The sequence below is a fragment of the Ambystoma mexicanum genome, chromosome 10 (assembly GCF_040938575.1).
Source record: "Ambystoma mexicanum isolate Mex_15411 chromosome 10, UKY_AmexF1_1, whole genome shotgun sequence".
Classification (NCBI taxonomy): domain Eukaryota; kingdom Metazoa; phylum Chordata; class Amphibia; order Caudata; family Ambystomatidae; genus Ambystoma; species Ambystoma mexicanum.
In genome coordinates, this window is record NC_090932.1 from 647,717,308 (window position 1) to 647,740,809 (window position 23,502).

The following is a 23,502-nucleotide window of genomic DNA, read 5'->3' on the forward strand; positions in this document are numbered from 1 at the left end:
ATGGAAACGTAGCACACAGTCAAACCTTCGTCTATGGGCTACACTATACCCAGAATTCCCTGATCCCGTTACAGTGAATCAATTAACTTCCAAAGGTGCACCCACCAACTTCACAAGTTGGATCAATAAGCCAGGGCCACTGCTTAAACAGCCCAACTTGCGCCACAGGTCAAATGAACCCCACGAACCCACGCGCGCACCGCGAACAGCAAACAGTACTTCTCTGTACTTCCGGGTGCGCACGCGGGTGCGCGCGCGGGTGCGCTGCCGTCCCGGGTTTTGAAGAAGCAGCTACGTCACAAGGCCACAGGGGAGGGGCTAGCAACGCCGGTTACACCCTAAGGAAAACAAATGATAAGCATCAAAGAGGGACTAGTGAACAAATTTCTACAGACAACGTTGCAACTGTCAGTAATTAGCGTGGACAAGGTCAATGCACGTCACTGCATTCAGCGTCTGCAAACGTGCAGCGTCTGCCAAATAATCAAAAACGTGCCTGCGGCGCACTGTCCTCAGGGGGGGGGAGTTCAGTAAGGACTTAGGGGTGCACACGCACACAAGTTTGTAGTAAAGTCACCTCTAGGTCAGGCACAACCTGTAGCCTGTAAAGACGTCCTCCTGGCGAGATTTCAAACACAAATCCTCTGCGGCATCCATGGCGAGGACGAGACACGAGACACGGGCAGCAACTCCTCCCAGCAAACAGTACTTCTCTGTACTTCCGGGTGCGCGCGCGGGTGCGCTGGCGTCCCGGGTTTTGAAGAAGCAGCTACGTCACAAGGCCACAGGGGAGGGGCTAGCAACGCCGGTTACACCCTCTAGGTCAGGCACAACGTGTAGCCTGTAAAGACGTCCTCCTGGCGCGATTTCAAACACAAATCCTCTGCGGCCTCCGCGGCGAGGACGAGACACGAGACACGGGCAGCAACTCCTCCCAGCAAACAGTACTTCTCTGTACTTCCGGGTACTTCAGCATTTCGAGTGGCGTTGTGTTTTTCCTGGATCTTGACCCTCCGGCTTTTGAACCCTGGCTTCTGGTGTTTCTGGACTGTTTTGCCTGCTCCTTGGATTTGGTTGCCTGAACTTTGCCTAGTGGGTTTTTGGGACTCTCTGGCTTGCATCATTGGACCTGCTTTCTTACGGATTTCGGACTTGGTTTTTGGAACGTTCAAGTTTACCTTCCTCAGATCTTGGACCCTTTGGCTTTGGACATTTCTTGGAACTGTTTCTGGAACTCCCCTTTGGCTCAAGGTTGTTTTGTTTGGACTTCGGCTCAACACCACGTCAAGCCCCTAAGTGAGGGGGTTCTGAACCCCAGCTCCCCCGGCTGTCTTCCCGTCCTGGTTCTTCTCCATGTTAGGTAGGTCCCACTCCATTGTCTTGATTATTGGTCATTCCCAAGTTACTGCCTTGTACTCACACTCACCTGCTTTTCCTTTGCAGCACCTGGTACCCGTGTTCCCGACTCTTTTCACCTGTGGCCTCAATAACTGGTGAGGGAGTATATTATTCTCTCCTTCACTGGTGCTTGGCGACAGAGGTACCCATAGACATCGCAGAGGTTCGTTGTGACAGACTGAGAAGCCCTCTCTGCCTTGGCTATGGATGCCGCCGCCGGGGACCAGGTGGCTGCTCTAGTACAGGCCATTATGGTTCTCAGAGCTGATATGTCTGCTGCCATGGCCGCAATTCATCAGCGACTTGACACCATACAAAGCGAACGTCATGCACTCCCTCCTGATCCGGAATTGGGGATAGCACTTCCCAGATGAGCCCACCAGCCCCTGTTCCGACTCCTGCCCTGGTCTACGTTCCCACACCGTTTCCCTTGGCCCCTCCTGAAAAGTTTCACGGAGACCCCAGCAAATTCCGTACGTTCATTAATCAGTGCAAACTTCATTTTTTATGCCGCCCCCTAGCCTTTCCCGATTCCACAACGAAGGCAGCATTCACACTCTCACACCTGGGAGGCATAGCAGCCGCCTAGGCCAACCCATTTCTAGAAACAAACAGTCCCGTACTATATGATTTCGATTTGTTAATCACGGAAATGACAAGAGTGTTTGATACCAGACACAAAGCACAGACACGGGATCTAGAATTGTTAGAATTGGTTCAGGGTAAGAGTCCACTAGTGGATTACTCGCTTCAACCAATTGTCAGTGGAGACAGCATGGCCGGAAAATAAAAAGGCTGTGGTGTTTTATCGTGGTCTAAATGAGGCGATGAAAGATGCACTGGCAGTAGTACCTTTGCTGCCAGCTCAATATCCCGAACTCGTGGATCTGGCACTTCAGGTCGATGCCCGAAGGGCTGAGAGAAGAGTTGAGGCTAAAAGAACTGTTCCCTTTTCGAATCCCAGTACCAGCGATTCCCCTACTGAGCCTATGCAAATCGGTGGGGTCCGTAGTCCCATCACGGCTACCGAAAGGGAATGCCGTAGAACCTCCAATGCATGTTTTTACTGCGGGTTGAACGGCCATTATGTCCGGGAATGTCCTCGACGTCCTAAACCTAAAGCGGAGGTTTTTCGGAAAGCCCGTCCCTAAGTGAGGGGGTTCGGACGGGTCCTCCCTTTTCTTCCTCCTCACCTGCAACATTAGCGGGACCCATGCATATTCAGGCCCTTCTATTTTCCCCCGGCAACACTCCACATCAGGTTCACTTGGCGATCGATTCAGGGGCCACGGGGAACTACGTCGACAAAGCCCTCGCCGCCTCGCTTAACTTACCCATTTTGAACAAACAACGACCGGAACCTGTACAAGCTGTTGATGGTTCATCGCTCGTCTCAGGCCCAATCAAGCAACATACAGCTCCATTGACCCTGATCATCCACGAAAAACACAAAGAAACCCTGTCATTTGATCTTATTACGACACCACAATTCGGTCTCATCTTGGGTCTTCCGTGGTTGCGCACCCACAATCCAATCGTTGATTGGACCCAGAGTAAAGTGTTATTCGAATCCCCCTATTGTCAAAATCATTGCTTGGTATATCCTGAGTCGGTGACCTCCCCTTCCCAAGTGTTGGGCGCTTTGGCCCAGTTGCAGCTCACGGATGAGCAGGATATGGGGTCTGATCCTCCTAACCATGTCGTAGGAGTCACTGCTTCTGGCATACCTGCAGAATACAGGGATTACCTGGATGTTTTTGACAAAAGAAAGGCTGAAGATCTCCCGCCACACAGACCTTATGACTGCCCCATCGACCTCGTCCCTGATGCCGCAATTCCTTGTGGTCGAATCTATTCCTTGTCTCCCACGGAAGATCAGGCCCTCAAGGACTACTTACAGACCGCATTAAGAATAGGCCACATTCGCCCATCACAGTCCCCTGCTGCCAGTCCCATCTTTTTCGTCCCTAAAAGGGAAGGAGACTTACGTCCTTGTGTAGACTACCGCCGTCTCAACCAAATCACCATAAAGAACCGATACCCAATTCCCTTAATAAACCCCCTTCTAGACAATCTTACTCATGCTGTACTGTTTACCAAACTTGATCTCAGGGGGGCCTACAATCTTATTCGAATAAGACAAGGGGATGAGTGGAAAACCGCCTTCTGTACCCGACATGGACTCTTTGGATATACCGTCATGCCTTTCGGACTCTGCAATGCCCCTGCGACATTTCAGAGATTCATGAATGACGTCTTCCATGATATCCTAGATATATTCGTCATAGTCTATCTAGACGACATTCTGATATACTCCTCTTCTTTCTCATCACACGTAACTCATGTTAGAGAGGTACTCCACAGGCTTAGGACCAACGCCCTATTTGCCAAGCCTGAAAAATGCCTCTTTCATGTCACAGAGGTGGATTTCTTGGGGTTTCACATCACTCCTAAAGGTCTGTCCATGAATGCGACCAAGGTTGATGTTGTTCTGAACTGGCCAGTACCCACGACAATTAAGGCTTTACAATCATTTCTCGGGTTTGCAAATTTTTATAGGAGATTTATTGCAGGGTTTTCCTCCATAGTTGCACCACTTACTTGCCTGACCAGTCCCCGAGAACCATATGTTTGGACGAAAGCACAGGATCTGGCTTTCGAGACATTAAAGGCAGCCTTCACTTCCGCTCCCATTCTGCAACACCCAAACCCTGAGTTACCTTTTATAGTGGAAGCAGATGCCTCATCATTTGCATTAGGGGCGGTGTTATCACAACATTGTCCTGCCTCAGGGTTTCTACACCCCGTCGCCTATCACTCCTGCAAGTTCGACGCTGCAGAACTACATTACACTGTAACCGAAAAAGAGTTGCTCGCTGTTAAGGACGCATTTCAGGTTTGGAGACACCACTTGTTGGGAGCAAAAAATCGAATCGTTGTTTATTCTGACCACCGCAACCTGCAAGACCTGGCGAACCTGAAATGCGTAAACAGTCGACAAGTCCGTTGGCACCTGTTCTTCTCCACCTATGACTTTGTCATACGACATCGTCCTGGCACCGGTCATGGTAAAGCAGATGCTCTTTCACGCTTACAGGGTGGAGAGTCTCTTCCTGTGTTCCCCGAACACCTCCTGGGTAAAAATCATGTTATCTGTCTATGCACCCCTTCAACCGACCTGGTCAGTGCTGTTCTCAGTTGGGTTTCTCCACATTCCGATGAAATGAGTGAATGGGATTTAGTGTATCACGAGGGGTTACCCTTTATGCAAGGCCTATTGTTTCTCCCCACCACGGACACACGTATTCAGGCTCTTGAATGGTCTCATGACGCTCCAGTCAACGGGCATCCGGGACAACAAAAAACCCTTGCATTGTTAAAGAGATGGTGGCCGTCCATGCGCCGAGATGTAACTAACTATATTTTAAACTGCCCAATCTGTGCTCAATGTAAAAATACTAAAGGACGCCCGTTGGGTCTGCTTCAACCATTGCCCATTCCTCCCCGTCCCTGGCACACGGTAACCATGGACTTTGTAACCGATCTGCCGAAGGTCCAGGGTCATGATACCATATGGGTTGTGGTGGATGCATTCACCAAGATGGCACGCTTCGTCCCAATCACCGGCATTCCTTCAGCACCGACATTTGCCAGATTGTTTTTTTCAGTCGATATTCTGCCTCTTCGGATTGCCTTCAGTGATCATTTCCGATAGGGGCTCCCAGTTCACCTCTAAGTTTTGGCGTTCCCTCACTCGTCTCTTGGGCATAGATGCTCGTTTCTTGTCTTCATACCACCCCGAGACTGACGGCCAGACCGAACGCTGTAATCAGACACTAGAACAGTATCTTCGCTGTCTCTCTCTTCAACATCAATATACCTGGTTCCAAGTTTTGCACCTTGCAGAATTCGCATATAACAACGCACCTCGGTCTGCCACTGGTTTCTCTCCGTTTTATTCTATGTATGGGCAACATCCCAGAGTCTTTCCCATTCCTGACTTCTCCCGCTACATTGACTCCTGCGGCAGCCGACTGCATTAGGGATCTAAAAAGCGTACATGATCAGACCCTGGTACATTTGAAGGATGCCCAGACCGCCATGTGCAGTGCGGCCAATAGACATCGTGCCCCGGCCCCTTGCTACTCGGTTGGGGATAAGGTCTGGTTGTCCACCCGCCACCTACGAATACCGGGTTGCCGTAAGCTCCTCCCTCGTTTTGTTGGCCCGTACCGAATTTCGAGGGTCATTAACCAAGTGGCCTTTTGTCTGACCATACCCTCCTCTTGGCGCATACACCCAGTGTTTCACACTTCCCTGTTAAAAACTTGCCGGCCCCTCACAAGGCCACTGCTGCCGCCGGCTCCTCTTGTGCAAGGGTCCTCAGATGAATATGAGGTAAGGGACATATTGGGATTGCGTCTTCGTAATGGGGTCTTGTACTACCTGATTGATTGGGCCGGCTTCGGCCCGGAAGAGAGATCATGGGAGCCTGCATCTAATGTTCATGCCCCCCTTTTAGTGTCACGATTCCATCGGGAGCATCCTTCCTGCCCACGTGGACGTGGGCCTTTGGGTGGGGGTTCTGTTACGAGCCGCGCAACACCGCCCACCTCCCAGTGACACCTTACCTGCGGCGGTGGCCTATCCCGGGGGTGCCCCTAAGAGGGAGGCGGCGCACCGTGTCATGGAAACTGTGGCCGCAATGGTGCTGGGGTAGATCGAGCCTCACCACCCCGGCTTCCTGGTCACGTGGGCAATGCCCACGTGTTGCTGTAGGAGCGGCCCGCCCAACCAATCATATTGCCACTTCCCAGTTGCAAGGGTCACGTGATACGCGACGCCACTCACGTGACCCAGTGAAGAAGCGATCACGTGACCCAAGCACCGGTTTAAAAGAACACTGAAGCTGAGCTTCCGCGCTTCTCAGCTGTTTTCAGCATTTCGAGTGGCGTTGTGTTTTTCCTGGATCTTGACCCTCCGGCTTTTGAACCCTGGCTTCTGGTGTTTCTGGACTGCTTTGCCTGCTCCTTGGATTTGGTTGCCTGAACTTTGCCTAGTGGTTTTTTGGGACTCTCTGGCTTGCATCATTGGACCTGCTTTCTTACGGATTTCGGACTTGGTTTTTGGAACTTTCAAGTTTACCTTCCTCGGATCTTGGACCCTTTGGCTTTGGACATTTCTTGGAACTGTTTCTGGAACTCCCCTTTGGCTCAAGGTTGTTTTGTTTGGATTTCGGCTCAACACCACGTCAAGCCCCTAAGTGAGGGGGTTCTGAACCCCAGCTCCCCCGGCTGTCTTCCCGTCCTGGTTCTTCTCCATGTTAGGTAGGTCCCACTCCATTGTCTTGATTATTGGTCATTCCCAAGTTACTGCCTTGTACTCACACTCACCTGCTTTTCCTTTGCAGCACCTGGTACCCGTGTTCCCGACTCTTTTCACCTGTGGCCTCAATACCTGGTGAGGGAGTATATTATTCTCTCCTTCACTGGTGGTTGGGGACGGAGGTACCCAAGGACATCGCAGAGGTTCGTTGTGATAAGCTGCACTGCGGATATAGTTTCATAGATGAAGGAGTCAGTGGGAGGAATTAATCCATTAGAAAAAGCAAGTTCTCTCAGTTTTTCTTTCCTTCTCTCCTTCAGATCAAGAAGGTGAAATTGCCATTTTGTAATTCCACCAGTGGTAATTCGGTCAAAAATCCACAATGGAAAATGGGGATTTACACTGCCTAGCACCAGTTGTAATCTTGTGGTAAACCCACGGGACCAAGTGGTGGTAACTGTAAATCTGTTTAAACTTTAAATGAGGCCCATACAGTGTCTTGCTTATGCAAGTTGAGTTTTCTGGCTTTACTGCGTATGTCTTTGCGATCAAGGCTCTTCGCCTATTGTGTAACTCGCCTCCACATCCCGACCTTCTGACGTGTTTCCCTTTTAGCATATGTAACCATGTTTTAGGCTCCCACTTTCATAGGAAATGCGGCTTTAGCAGACGGAAGTCATCATACTGTAAGCATGCTCGCCTGCCTCAGACCGTGTGTGAACCTTTGAGCAGTATATTCAGCTTCACTAAATGTATGCTGCCCTTCCCGATAACACTGTCTTACATGTAAGAACATAGCTTGTATCAAAGACTTGGACAGAGGGGCTTCATTCCCTTTTTGTAACATTGTTTCAGTATTATGGTTCTTTGCCCTGTCTGGGCCTCCCTTTCCATTGAAATGCATGTGTTCCTTTGGATACAAGAGAACGGTGCTTGGAGGGAGAGGGGTTTCTTACTTAAATCAAAGTCTCGTATTGTTGCTGGTTTGTTTATGTTCTGCTATTGGCTTTTTACTAATAAATTGTTCGCCAATCCACCGGAATAGTCAGTGGTCTTTTTTCCACGACATAAGTATAGACTGAATGTTTCTCGGTAGTGTCTAGCATCTGCCTTCTGCTGGATGGGAACTACCTAAAGGCTAATGCCTTTCCTAACTTATCTCTCTCATGGACTGCCTTACTTCCCCATAGCTATCCAGAGGTTGGTGTTCTAGTGGGATGTGTGGATTGTGCCGTTCAGATAATCTGCCTGAGATGCCCTGGATTCGGTTTGTCCGCTTACTCCTTTCCCTCCTGCTCCCTATGATGTTCTTCCCTCACTACTCTCCTGCTCCCCACTCTACTAACATTTACTCGGCTAATCCCTGAGTTTTCATCTTCTGTCCCTCAATATCACAAGGGGACAGAGGAGGGATGGAAGTGAAGGTAGAGAGAAGATCAGGGCAGGGGGAAAGGGGAAGAGAGATGGAATAAAGAGGATAAGAGGTGGAGGTAAGACCAGAGGATGAGGAGAAACAACAAGAGGGAGAGGAGGAGTAAGAAAGTGCAGAGAAGAGAAAAAGAATTAAAGAAGAAGTGTGGGGAAATGGCCCAGAGGTGGAACAGATAAAACCAAAAATAAATGGGAAAGTGACCTAGGCAGAGTAGGGAACGAAGAAAAGATAACAAAAGGAGGTGTAATGGAGAGGATGAAGGATGTAACAAAGAGAGCTAAAAGGGGACAGTGGGAGAACCGAGAGGAATAAGACAGAGAGGCCAAAGAGAAGTACTGGCGAGAGAGAGAAACCAAAAGACAGAGCCAGAGAAAAGAACTCTGTTAAACCGAAAGTTGAAGATTACTGATTGGAAGCCGAGGAGGGCGGTGAGGTGAGCCGAGGTTAAGGAACACGCTGTGTATCAGAACAGCAGGGCCAGAGAACGTGAAGTAAGGAGTGACAAGGAAAATGAGGCAGCAAGAGAGGATTAAACAGAAAGATACAGGAACAACAATGGCAGGAGCAGGAAAGGAGTGAAGAAAAGACCGGGAAGAGAGAAGGTTCCCAATACTATTATTATTATTATTATTATTATACATTATTATTATATTATTACTATTATTATTATTATTATTATTATTATTATTATTATTATTATTATTATACATTTCTCTTAAGCATGACCATAAAGAGTTGGTGAGGGGTCTTGGAACAGTGCATGGCCTGTATGAGAAACCAATTTACCCAGGCCCGCACCAGCAATAGATACTAGACAAGCATGTTGATTCAAAGTCCCAAAACATACTAAAGAGTCTGATTCCAGCTCTGCCAAGATGACTCAAGGCTTCAGGGGTGATGGTGCTAGCTGTACCAGACATCCAAGTGGTTCAGCAAGACATCCTGACAAGACCACCACAGCTAAGGAACATTCTACAAGATGCAGAGAAAGAATTGTGGTATGCTTAAAGACTATAGGGCCTCATTATGGGGTCAGCAGTAAAACCTGCCAGAAGGCGGCGGGCTACTGCCAACCTGTAACACTGTGTCCGCTGCCTGACATCTCAGTGCCACCGGGATATCATAGGTGTCGGCGATATCATAGGTGGTGGCACTGTTATTTTCCATTCCCATGGAATCCAAAAGGACTCCATGGAAATCCCAAAACTGAAGCACCTGCACAGTTAGTAACGGTGCCAGTGCTTCAGTGAAAAGACTGTCGGTAGGGCCCAGAACTCCCGGCAGGTCAGGCCTGCGGGGATATCCGTGCCCTGACTGGCAGACTCTTAGTTTGGTGGTCTGGAAAGGGTGCCAGGACGTTGCTACTGGCACCCTTATTTCCGGACAGCCAAACTTGTAATGAAGCCTCATGTTGGCTTCTGCAAGTTGGATTTTTTCAGGGCTGGGGTGGAAGGATTGCGGCAAATGGCCTTAAGAAAGAGTTTTCTATTTTGTTGTCTCTAGTATAGGACCCCACCATGTGGACTCATCCAGAGCCAATCCTCTGACTCATTTCTGTTGTATGCCATAAGGACCCTTAAATAAGACGTTGGTTTTGAGTCGTCTCTACTGCCCTTCCAAGTCTAAGTTAGAAGCCATTTCCTATGGCTGTAGTCCAGGTGAATAAAACCAGATGGAAATACAGTCTTATTAAGAGTTGCATTTTAAAAATTGCAACTGGTCTCCACATTTTCTTTTCTGTAGCAAGCACATCCTTTCACTAGAAGCAAAAACATGTTTAACTCTATAGCCATCACTACCGTGCAATGCATAAAATGGTCCGAAGGGACCCTTTCGTGCATACTACAAGTATACAGTAGTGTTCCATCCCACTACTGTGCACTATCCAGTGGCACTCTTTATATAGAGGTGGAAATGTATTAAAAAACAAAAAAGCAACTGTCATTGGTGTAACACTGCTGGCAGTAATCAAGGAATAATACTGATTTTACCACCGGGATAGTGCTAAACTATGAATTTTCAGATTTTCAGAAATATGTCCAGCAGTAGTGACAATTACCTCCAACATTATTCCTGACAGAAAATCTGCCCAACTTGTAATGAGGTTGTAAATTATTATTTCCAGTGAACAGTACTTTATGGCTCGGTTCCAAATGTATACCAAGTTCAGTTTGGGTAGTCCTTCTCTAAATGCATATTTTTTGCAATATATCAGTTTTACAAAATAGCATTTACTACGCAGTCCACTGTGTATGAATCAAAGTTAGCCACCAATGAAAAAGCACATAGGGAAAAGCAGAGACTGGATGGGCTTTACTCTTCATCTGCTGTTGAAAGTTCAGCAACTAATGGCAAGATACAATAAAATTGGCAGCAGTTGCAATATAAAAAAAATAAAAACAATAGCATGGTTCATCTTTAATACCCTTTCCCACAGCACCTTCAAATGTAATGACACACTTGCACATACCACATGTTGGTCTTAAAGAATGCAGAAACTTGCCTTGTTTTGGAAGTTACACCCCCCTTGGCCTCTCCATGGATTACTTTCCCTCAAACTAGTACACAGTTTTGTTTCCTACATCTCTGCCTTTTCCCCTCATCTCCTCCCATAGTACTCTGAAGCGGTTTTGACTGCTTGTGGTGCTGTATCAATCACCAAAAAATCAAATAAAAACTCATGTTTCCTGTCTCACACCTTATACTTGATTATGCTACACTTATTTTTTTTTTTTATTTGGTTGGCTGAATAATTCAACCTTTCAAAATGTTCTTTGTTACAGCATGTTTTGAACAAGAAATGTATACAAAATAAATCAATTATCTGAAATGTTTACAATAGGACATTATTATGCAACAAGTTTAAAAGATCATAAGCGTGCTCCTAAATTTCATAAAATAATTAACAAAACATTTAACTGGACATACACTGAATAAAAAAAAAAAAAACCTAAGCCATAAAATTGTCAATTAAACTTAATAGAGGAATCACGCGGCATAATCGCTTTTATGAACTGCGTAAGTGCAATGTGAATAACAGTTTGGTTGCTCATGAATAATATATTCCATATTTCTTATGAAGAGCGATCACAAATTAATTGTAATAAATTGCAAAAATAGTGTTCCCGTAGACCAGTCAATGCTGGACAATCAACTACTAAGTGCGATAATGTCTCTAATTCTTTGCAATTTTTACAAAAACGACAACATTTTGCATCTTTTGGGATTAAACCACGTCTTGCCAAAATTATATTTGTCAGATGAAGATTCAGGTGTAATCTTAACATTTCAGTACGGACATGATGTGATGGGCACTTTAAGAGATAATAGGCCATTTGTTTAAATGTCTTATTTGGAAAGAGATTTAAGTCAAAATCCACATAATTTGTGCACAGTTGTTGCGTCAACATCCAGTCATGCCAGTACATTTTTTTCTTCGCTTTGTCAGGGTTGCTAACAAATCTATTAAAATGTCAGCGTCAACCAGCACCCTCAAAATAGCTTTAACCCATTTTTTAGGAAACACATCATTAGATGAACAGATGTACATCGCTATTGAACCCAAGATGTTCATGGTGTTAATTCCCAACAGACATTTACAGTAAAAGTTACACAACTTCCAAAGAACCAGACAAAGAGATTAAGCCCAATTTGTACCTTAACAAACACATAGGGGTACAAGTAGGTAAGCAAAAAACTGCTTTCCAAAATTTCCCTTCAAGACGATCCCAAAAGGTTCTTAGTTGCGGTAGAAAAGTATCCGCTCCATAAGAGAGAATAGGGACAACTTTTTGGTTAAAGAAAGTGACCACATGAGTGGATGTGAATTTTCCGTACTTATGTAGTATGATCTTAGCTTGTGATATTAGAGTCATGGTTTTTGCCTTGAATATGTCATCATAGATTTGGTTTTTCACAGAACCTGAGAACGGAAGCCCTAGATATTTATAATGGGTCACAATTTTTAATGGTGATTTCTGCAGATACCAATGGAAATTCGCTATTTTTGTATTCCTCTTTCTTTGACAGATCACTATTTGCGTTTTATCCACATTGATGGTTAAGATGTTATTACAAACATAAACATCTAGTTTGTTTAATAGTTCTTGCAGTCCTTTGGGAGTTTGGGAGATTAGAACAAGATCGTCGGCATAAAGAATCCGTATGATCTTTTGAGATTCTAACTTTGGTGAATCGGAGACTGCATCTTCAAAGGAAACTCCTATGTCTACCAAAAAGAGGTTGAATAGTGTTAATGCTAAAATGTACCCTTGTTTTAAACCTCTCAGTGTCTCAATGTTCGCAGATAATAAACCATTGAGAGATAATCTAATTTGCATAGTTGTATTTGTATGCAGTTTTTTGATTATGGTTAGTACTGAGGGAGGACAGCAATAATTTTGCAGTTTTCGAAATAGTAACGTTCTGTCAACCAAGTCAAATGCTAAGCGGAAATCTACGAAGGCCATATACAATGGTTGATTGACTTCAGCATATTTAGACTTTAACATATTTAGCGTAATTAAATTCACTGAAGTCCCTAAGCCAGCAACAAAGCCTGTTTGGAACGGGTCTCTTTTAAGGTCTTTAGCGGTCCACCTGTTTAATTCTTGTAATATGATGCGACTGTATAGTTTCCCTGGGCATCTAATAAGGCAATGGGTCTGTAGTTGTCGAGGAGACACTGATCACCTTTTTTGTGAATTGGGACAATTAAAGAGTGTTTCCAAGAAGCAGGAATCTCTTGTGTGTCATTAATGTGCTCAAAAACTTGATACAGAATCGAAGACCATATCTCTGGATGCTGTTTAAAGATTTTATTAGACAGACCATCTAGACCTGGGTCTCTAGACTGACTTATTTTATTGATGAAATACGATATATCAGACTTGGAAATGGTGATATGGAATAGTTCATGAGAGAACGTAGTAGAGGGTAACCCTGAGTTAGGCGGAAGAGCATAGATTTTAGAAAAGTAACTAATCCAACTCGCTTCCGGAACACTTTGAATTTGAGACATTGTTTGCATAGTGGATAACGCATTAGTTAAAACTTTCCAAATTTGAGCCGTGTTCCGGTCACGGGTGATTCGTAGCATTAACTCACCATCTTGTTGAAGTAGTTTACTACGATGGTGTCGACGCCAGTTTCTATATGAGGTTTTAACTTTAGTTAATGCTTTAAATCTAGCATTCAAAGGAAGCTTCATAGCCTCTCTTTTTTGGTATCGGAATTCCGTTTTCCTTTTTTAGCTTCCATATCAAACATGTGTGTACCCCTGGTGGTCTGAGTATTGCAAACCCTATTATCTACAAAATGTTGCATAAGGTCGTAATAGGGAATATTGATAGATGGTAAGTTTCCTCGCAAGTGATAAAAGGCAGCTTGCAAGGAATTGTCAAAATTATTTAAGTTGGTTTCATTCCAGTGTATGCGGTTTAACTGGTTGGATACAGTCATTTTACCTAATGCCGCCATAGTGCTACACTTGGTAAGGGCCACATTAACTAACCATTTAATAGTCAGCAATCGATGGTCACTATTTGGATTTGATTCTATATTGAATGTTTGGATCTTCGGAAATAGCATATCGTCCACATAAATGTAATCAATTGTGGCCTTTAAGAGGCCCTGTTGCCACGTGTGTTCAGAGTCACTATTATCAAATCTGCTTCCGTTCAACATGCAAAAGCCTCTGGTTGACATGAGTTGTTCCCACAATCTACGTCTCGAATCTTCCAACACAACTTTTTCAGGGGGACCATGAAGATTTAGGTCACCAGCTACAATTGTATACTGAATTTTCAGGACAAGTCCAATAAAATCCAGCATGGTAGAGAACTCAACCAAAAACCTCTGATTATCAATTCCTTTGGGATTCCAGTATAAGTTCACTATAGCGTAGAAGGTTGTCTCAATTGACATAATTGAGCAAAGGAATTTGGAGCATAAGTAAATATTATGCTAGTATTGGAACTTAATTTGGATCCTGTTAAGAGACCAGACATCGGTCGACCTTTCTCGCCCTTCAGTGCTGGCAAAAAGTGTAAAGCGTGATTATCCCAAGAGGGTGCGGTCGTAAGCCATGTTTCTTGTAGTAAAATCACATCGTGGTTATTCAAGGTGTCTTGCGTGTTGTTAAGCAAATGACGGAAACCTCGAGTATTCCAAGAAGCAAGCGTTAGGAACAAGTTACTTACCTGTAACTGTTGTTCTCCAGCATGGGTCTGGCATGGATTCACATGCTCATGAATATTCCCCGTCGTCAGGCTGGGAATCCTCGGTAAAGAAAAAACCAGTATCAGTTTCGTTTCTGATCTGTCTTTCGTAGTAATAACCAATCACTGGTCTCTGCGTCATACTGACCACAGCCAATGACTGCCCTCTACCTAAGCACCGCCTCTGGCAGCCATCTTCAGATTTGGAAGCACGTGAAGTGGCAGTATGACCAAGTGAAGAGCCGCAGAGGGGTAGGCGGGTGGGTTCGCATGTGAATCCATGCCAGACCCATGCTGGAGAACAACAGTTACAGGTAAGTAACTTGTTCCTTCTCCAGCATGGGGTCTGGCATGGATTCACATGCTCATGAATAAAGAATACATAGCAGTACACACATGCACAACCACGGGAGGTGGCAAAGGCTCAACATTAAGCATTACATCAAACTCAACATTAAGCATCTTACCTCCTCACCAGGCTCACCTCAGGCGAACAGGTTGCGCAGCACTGCTTGGCCGACCCTGGACTCCTCCCTGGAATCCCGATCGACGCAGTAGAATTTCGTGAAGGTGTGCGTCGACCTCCACGTAGCAGCCCTGCATATGTCCAACAGGGGCACACCAGAAAGGAACGCCGTGGTAGCTGCGATCGCTTTGGTGGAATGGGCTCTCGGACGGCCAGGCAGCGGTCGGTTTGCCAACCGATGACAGTACATGATACAGCCGGAGAGCCATCTGGAAATGGAAGCCTTCGAGAGAGCCTTCCCCTGATTGACAGGTCCAAAGTTCACAAAGAGTTGTGACGTCTTCCGAAAACACTTTGTGCGGTCCACGTAGAACTTCAGCGCTCTAGCCACATCCAGCGAGTGCAAAGTCCTCTCAGCCGGCGACGAAGGCGACGGGAAGAACACAGGCAACACCAAGGGTTCGTTGAGATGGAAGTCCGACGGTACCTTGGACATGAAGGAGGGGTGCGTCCTGAGCACTACCCTTGTGTCGTGAAAAGTCAAGTACGGGGCCTTGCAGGAAAGGGCCTGGATCTCTCCCACCCGTCGTGCGGAGGTGATGGCCACAAGAAACGCTGTTTCCCACGACAGAAACTTCAACGGGGCCGAGTGCAGAGGCTCGAACGGAGTCCCCATGAGTTTGGTCAGCACCACGTTGAGCTCCCACGCCGGGGCCGGCGCCTTCACCGGCGGGAACGATCTGAACAGTCCCTTCATGAACTCTTTCACCAGACGATGAGACCACAGGGACGTCCGGCCCGTGGTTCTGGTGTATCGGGAGATCGCAGCAAGATGAATCTTGATGGACGCGTGTGCCAGTCCAGCTTTGGCCAGCGTCAACAGGTACGGCAGTACCTGGGGAGCCGTAATCCGTAGAGGGTTAATCTTCTGTGCGTGGCACCAGACAGAGAACCTCTTCCATTTGTGTCCGTAGCATTTAAGAGTCGAGGACGCCCTGGCCTTTGCAAGAACCTCTCTGCAGTCGGCCGGTATGTCGTATCCTCCAAACTCTAGCGCTGCAGGAGCCAGGCCTGCAAGTTCAGCGATTTCGGGTCGTGGTGGAGGATGGCGCCTCCTTCCCTGGATAGTAGATCCGCGTCCACCGGCAGCTTGATTGGCGGGGACGCTGACAAGTCCAGAAGGTCCGGGAACCATATCTGCCTCGGCCACGCAGGTGCGACGAGGATCATCCTGCACCGTGACCTCTTGAGCTGGTTGACAAGCCGGATTAGCAGTGGCAAAGGAGGGAACGCGTAGAGGAACAGGCCCTCCCAGGGGAACGAGAAAGCATCGCCCATGCTCCTCGCCTGGGGAAACCTGCTGGCGAACCTTCGGCACTTGGAGTTCGTCGCCGTCGCGAACAGGTCGATCTGGGGTGTGCCCCACCGTCGGAAGAGGCGATCCACTAGATCCTGCCGTAGTTCCCACTCGTGGCACGAGCGCAGCTCCCTGCTGAGTGAGTCGGCGATGGTGTTTTTTATCCCTGCCAGATGAAACGGCACCAGAAACATCCTTTGGGCGACTGCCCAATGCCACAGGTCCTGCGCCTCCTTGGACAGTGCTGGGGACCTGGTTCCGCCCTGTTTCCTGATGTAAAACATGGTGGTGGTGTTGTCGGTGAAGATCCTCACCACCTTGCCCTTGAGGGACGGAAGGAAGGACCTGAGGGCCCAGAACACTGCACGGAGCTCCAGGACGTTGATATGGAGGGACTTCTCCATCGGGAGCCAGAGGCCTCTCGCGTGCAGATTTTCGGTGTGCGCTCCCCACCCTTCCAGGGAGGCATCCGTGGTCACTGTCTCCTGGAGGTCTGGGGTCTGGAAGTCCATGCCCGCCGTCAGATGCGCGCGGGTGCCCCACCACCGGACCGCTCGGTGGAAACTCTCGTCGAGTGTGATCCTCTCCTCGAAGCCGCCCGTCGTTTGGATCCAGCGCGCGTCCAGGAACTCCTGCAACGGGCGCATCCGGAGCCTGCACATGGGAATGAGGTAGATGCAAGAAGACATCATTCCGAGGAGGGACTTGATGGACCTCACCTTGGCCGCGTCGGAAACCAACATCCGCTGTACCTTGCCCAGGATGGACCTGGTCCTTTCCTCCGATGGGGAGGCCAGAGGGGACACTGTGTCGAGCTTCGCTCCCAGAAACAGTGCGTTTTGCGCGGGTACCAGGTGGGACTTGGCGTAGTTCACGGAGAATCCCAGGTCTGTGAGAAGTTGGACGGTCCTTGCCGTGTGCTCCACGGCGAGCTCCCTCGTCTTGGCTCGGATGAGCCAGTCGTCCAGGTAGGGGTAGACGTGGATCCCCTCGCGGCGCAGTTGCGCCGCCACCGGTGCAAGGCACTTGGTAAATACCCTGGGTGCCGACCGTAGTCCGAAGGGGAGGGCTTTGAACTGGTAGTGACGCCCTTGGATCACAAACCTGAGGAATTTTCGGTGCCCCTTTAGGATGGGAATGTGGAAGTAGGCATCCTCCAAATCCAACGACGACAGGAAGTCTCCTTCCTCCAGCTGCCCCAGGACGTGCTGGAGGGTGACCATCCGGAACTTCTGCGCCTTGATGAACTTGTTCAGACGTCGCAGGTCTAGGATGGGGCGCCATCCTCCCGTCTTCTTCTTCACGAGGAAGTATCTCGAGTAAACTCCGGAGCCCCGAAGCCTCTTTGGGACGAGTTCGATGACGCCCTTCCTGAGCATCGCCTTTACCTCCAGGAGAAGCTGAGGGACGTGAAGCTCTTTCCTGGCCACGGGGGGGACGCGTGGGCACCTTCTTTGAAACTCGAGCGCGTGGCCCCCGGGCTAAGGCGTCCAGCACCCAACGGTCGGTGGAGATGGACTCCCACACGCTGACGAAGCTCGCCAGCCGGCCTCCCACCGGGGTGCTTCGGTGGGGGCCCGACCCCACGGCCGGTTCAATCCTGTTTCGACGAGGCTTTGCCGCCTTGACCTCCTTGGCGACGACGGCGGGGTCCGCCAGACTTGCCTCGTCCTCTGTAGGCCTCCTGAGACGACGAGCGGGCCGCTTGACGGTAGGTGGAGAAACCGCCGCCGGAACCTTTGGAGGCGCCCTTGCCTCCGCTGCTCCGAAAGGGCGTCCGTCGTTGCTGCAGAACCCCAAGGGCCCAGGCCGTCTCAGTGTCCGCTTTAATGGCCTGAAGGGAATCGTCCACTGTTTTCCCAAACAGGTTGTTCCCATCGAACGGCATGTCCAGGACTCTGGTCTGAACGTCTTGACGGAAGTCCGTAGCCTTGAGCCATCCACGCCGCCTAAGGCACACGCCGTTGCCCAACTGGCGAAACCCAGTGTCGGCGATGTCCGTCGCAATAGTGATGGCGTGGTCCGACGCCACTTCGCCTTCCTGTAGGATCTCCAGGGCATCCGCCCTCTTGTCGTCCGGTAGGAAGTCCAGCAGGGGAGCCAGTTTGTACCATAGCTCCCTGCCGTAGCGGGCCACGATAGCCAAGGCGTTGGCCGCTTTAATCATCGTCGCTGCAGACGAGATGACCCTGCGTCCCATAGCGTCCAATTTCTTTCCCTCGCCGTCCGGTGGGGAAGTCGATGTGGAGGCGGCACCCCCCCCCCGCTTTCTTCCTGGCCGCCGCGGAGACGACCGAGTCCGGGGTAGGCTGCGCCCGGAGGCACAGGGGGGCCGCGTCCGGGACCCGGTACTTCTTCTCGTACCGGTCTCTTCTAGCTGGCATCGTGGAAGGGTTCTTGAGGAGGGCGAGGCCCTCATCCCAAATGTCGTCCAGTAGAGGCACCGCGAGGACCGTCTTCCTCTTGGCCTTGCGCCGTTGATAAAGGAATCCTTCCTTTTTCTTCTCCTCAGGGCAGAGTTGGAAAAGCTTGGATGCCCTGGCGATCATGGAGTGGAACGATCCAATCTCGTCGGGCGGAGAAACCCTGGTGGGAGGTGACGACGGTAGATCCTCGTCGTATACCTCGTCGTCCGTACCCGCCGCTGCCGTGTCAGTCCCCGTATCATCCCCTCGGGTGGACGGGGCGGAGGACTGGACGGGGCGCGACGGCTGAAAAGGAGGTGGAGGGTGAATCCTTCTTTTTTTGGCCGGGGAGCACCAGAAGGTCCCGGTTCAGGATCCCCCGACAGGAGAGGTTCCTCCGTCGGCAACGGTAGTCTCGTCCTTATCTCTGAACATAAGGACTGTATAGCCAACAAAATGGCCGCCGAGTTGTCTTGCAGCACTGGCAGAGGGGAATCCGACGGGCGATCAGGAGCCCCGTCGGCACACTCGACGATGTCGTTGTCACCTGTGTCGGGATCCATCCCGACGGGCCGGTCTTCTTCCACGCCAAGGCCGTGGTTTAAGACCTCAATCAGCTCTTCCTCTGAGGTTGAGGCCGAATCTACGACGACGCCCTGCCCCCCCTTTTTCTTCCCCGCCGGGGGTTTCACGGGGGTCCCATCGATGGGCACAAAAGAGGACTCCCTCCGAGGTGGCAGGGAGACACTGAGCCCCGAGGTCGCCACCACTGGTGTAGCCTCCACAGGCTGAGCCAGGGCCGCCGCGACAGTATCGATAGAGGGCTTGGCCGGATGGATTAAGGCCTTCACCACCTTAGGTGCGCTCACCGCCTTATGCTTGAGGGGGGGGGGACACTGCTTCGCTCCACCTCCGATGGGGCCTTCGAGCTCGACCGGGGCCTCTCCAGGAGCTTCGCCGGGTGCTCGCCCTTCCTCTTACCCGACCCAGAGCGTTGGCTCGTGGCGAAGGTGCCGGGGAGGGTGCGCCCTGCCTGGCGCCCGTAGAGCCCGACCGTTCGGCGCTCCCGGTGCCAGCAGACTCGCGGTGCTTGGCCTTGTGTTGGACCCCCGTCGCCGGGGCGTCCTCAAAGGTCTTAGAAGACCGCTCGGATTTCTTCCTCTTCTTCTCGCCTGACGGGCTCTTCCCTTCCAGCCAGTTGGCGAGACGTTGGTGGCGGTCCTTCATGGTCCGCTCCGACATATTGCCGCAAAACGCACAGTCCTTCTCCACGTGCGTCTTGTCCTCATGTAAGCAGTAGAGACAAAAGGAGTGTTCGTCCTCCTTAAAGACGTTCTGCAGCTGGCATCCAGGGCAGATCCTGAACAGCTTTCCGGGCGTCGAGCTTCCCTTCTCCTGGGCCATGTCCGGGCCTGAGAAACTTCTGGATTCCTCCAAAAGCGTAGCTCGACGAGATCTTCACCCTTGAGGGGCGCAGACGAATCCGACACGGGTCCCCGTTGATCGGATGGAGAGTCGGTGGAGCTTGAGGCTCTTTTGACCGAAAAACGAAGTTTTTTGAGAAAAAATGTGAAAAAATAGCACTAACGCTCGAGAGCAATAGCACGAGGATCCCAACACATGAACGTGCGGTAAAAATCTGAAGATGGCTGCCAGAGGCGGTGCTTAGGTAGAGGGCAGTCATTGGCTGTGGTCAGTATGACGCAGAGACCAGTGATTGGTTATTACTACGAAAGACAGATCAGAAACGAAACTGATACTGGTTTTTTCTTTACCGAGGATTCCCAGCCTGACGACGGGGAATATTCATGAGCATGTGAATCCATGCCAGACCCCATGCTGGAGAACAAGACGTTCCTTTTTAACCTTGTACGGAAGTTAACGTCTGGAATCGCAATTACAGCAGCATTTGGCGGCCACATCAACTACTGAGTTAGCTTCTAAGGGCCCTGAGGTTTTATTAAGCTCTTTGGAAGCGGATTCAATCCATGCTTCTGCTTTAAGGGAACCATCGGGTGAATTTGTAGGGCCCAGTAAGAGCATAAACCCTAGTGCTAGGAGTTGATCTTTAGCTTCCGATATGAGATTCCTAACAACTCGAGACGTCAGCCACAAACACGCCGTACTCACTAAATTGTCATTAAAGAACTCCACCTGAGCTATGTCTGCAGATCCAATGTCCTGCAATAGTGGGATATCAGAGAACACCTTCAAGATACTGTGACGATTTAGCACATATTGTGGATATGGCGCTGGGCGACATCCCAGCACTAAGGCGATATTATGCTTCTTTCCCATTTTTGTTTTCAATATTGACTTTACAGGAAGATTTTTAGGGGAAATTGGAGCCACAGAAGGAGTTGGGTTATTTGACAATGGGCGTAAAGATTTTAACAATTTAGCTATTTCTGCATTGTGGCTAGACGAGGAGGGAGGAGAGACTGCCATTTTCTTGAGTTTATCACCCTTGAATGAGACCGAGGGCTTTGACACAGATAGCTGATTTGATGGAATATCAGACATGAGTGGTTCAATTGATGGAGCTTTAAGTATCGGTAAAGAGACAAATCCACTCATGTATGAACCAACTTCCTTTCTGATTTCTATTCTCCGGCTCGCCAGCGTCTCTTGATCGTATTCAGAGAGAGTGCTGGATTTGAAGGATAACACTTGTTTCGGTTTTGGGCCCTTAGAGGTCATAGCATCAGTTCCCTTCAGTAAAATTTGCTTTGCACTGGTACCAACCGTCTGCATGGAATGCTGATCTTCCAAACTAGCTTTCTGTTTTTCATGATTTTGAACTGCTTGGACTAAGTTGTCCAGTGGTGCATAAGGAACTGCAGATACGGGATTTTTGTTAGAAAAGCCAAGCTTGGCTTTATGCATTTGACTCAATTGCATGTACTTTTTAGTAATTGCACAGGAGGTTGACTGACTGTGCTTATTAGGAAGAGTAAGCATGCTAAAGAATTTCTTAGAGCTTGCCGGAGCACTTACTTCAATTTTTTTAACATTTTTAGATTTTTTACTGACATCAGGAGCCTTTTTTTTTACTTGTTGTTTAGTTTGCCCAGTGGAGGGAGGTTGCGTTTCTAACCGTGGCGAGTTTTTACAAAATATTGTGTATAGCTCTTGAGAGGGAACATTATTTGACGCACCAGCTACACCCTTATCGTCGTCTGGAGCGGCTTCTCGGATGATTTGACCAATGTAGGGGAGGGAGCACAAAATACCTGAGTTGTCTACAGTGATAGGTGACATTTGGCTACCTGAGTGTGAATGCGAATTCGAATTATTCACCAGAATCTGCGGCACATTTGAAGGAGGAGGTGCCATGACTAAGGTCGCAGTGGCGACAGGAACAAGTTTGATCGGTGATGAACTCTTGTCAACTTGTACCTTTTACGGCCCAATAGGCTCATTTGTAGTGGGTCGCTGGAGGCCCCAGCGTATCTCTTGCTTGGCCTGCCAGGCTAGAACAGATAATAACTGAGCGCTTTGTACATCCAATTTAGTATTCAGTGTGTTAAATAGTGTGGAGATTGTTTGCATAGTCAAATTCATAGCCCCTAAAGTTAATTCAACCACTTTTAACACGTTTTGTGGTAACTGAGGCTTTTCGACTGGAGAGCATTTACGAGGTGTAGGAATTAGAAAGGAAGAAGTTATGTTTGATTGAGTAAAACCTCCATTTGAAAACAACTTAGGCGAAAAAGATAGATTACCAAGTGTTTCATGTAACGTGAAATCAGAGCCGGGGGAAGGCAAATCAATCACAGCTACATCCCCAGGGATTTTAACTGAAGATGAGCTGTGTTTGGTCGCAGAAATTTGAGCCATTGAGTCCCCTTTGAGAACTGTACTATCAGATAAGGAGACATGCAAGGTTGTGCAACACACCGCCTGATTGTTACTGGCTATATTTGGGGATGACTGGGTGTTGTCTTTAGGATTTTCCAAAGTTGGTGTATGAATCACACAATCAGGATAAAAAAACACGTATATCCTGAGTGCTTGAAGTTTGTTTCTTTGGGTTTACAGCATGAGGGGTAACTCGCTTTCTTATTTTTGAGGTAATATGAGCTTCTGCTCCTGTTAAACGCGGAGTGGATACACAAGGAACTGCCTTAGCTTGCATACCACTTAGATTCAAATGTGCACTTCCCAAAGGGGGCATTCCAGTGTGTAGGGTGTACAAATTTCGCTTCATTGTGGCTCAAAAAGGTCGAAAGCGCGTATCCAGAAATTCTAAGATACTGGATTTTATGAGGCAACAACAGGAGCGAATAAGAAGAAGCTTGGAACTCCCTACCTGTGAATGAGCAAGAGGGCAAGCGCAAACGGAGAATGTCCCAGTAACTCGCTTTGCTCGCGACGCCGCAGCGAAGCGGCAAAGCGGCAAAGCGGCAAAGCGGGACTTCTCGGGACTTTGTTGGTGCGGGCGCGCGCGAAAGTCCTCTTATGTAGACACGCCCACACAGATAGGAACACAAAGCCTGAATGCAAGAGAACACACGATTAGTATGTATATAATATGTATAATACGTATTAGTAAGTAAGTAGATGAAGAGTATCCCATGTGCTTCACCTTGTGGGTTTTAGAGTCCTTAACAATAGGTGAAACAAAGAAAGCACGTCTTCACTGGAAAGTCAATAGCCGAGAGCAGCGGGCAATGTGGGACTTCTCGGGACTTCGCCGGTGCGCGCAAAAGTCCTCTTATGTAGACACGCCCACACAGATAGGAACAAAAAGCCTTGTGGGTTTTAGAGTCCTTAACAATAGGTGAAACAAAGAAAGCACATATTCACTGGAAAGTCAATAGCCGAGAGCAGCGGGCAAAGCAGGACTTCTCGGGACTGCTACACTTATGGGTTGGGGGGCTTTTCCAGCATGCTTCCAC

At 48.7% G+C, this 23,502-nt stretch overlaps 1 protein-coding gene across 6 annotated transcripts in view; it reads right to left on the minus strand.

Moving 5' to 3' along the window:
* LOC138491615 (ubiquitin carboxyl-terminal hydrolase 48-like) overlaps positions 1 to 23,502 on the minus strand; it is a 1,427,336-nt gene that overhangs the window by 900,061 nt on the left and 503,773 nt on the right. The gene's annotated exons all lie outside the window — the stretch shown is intronic.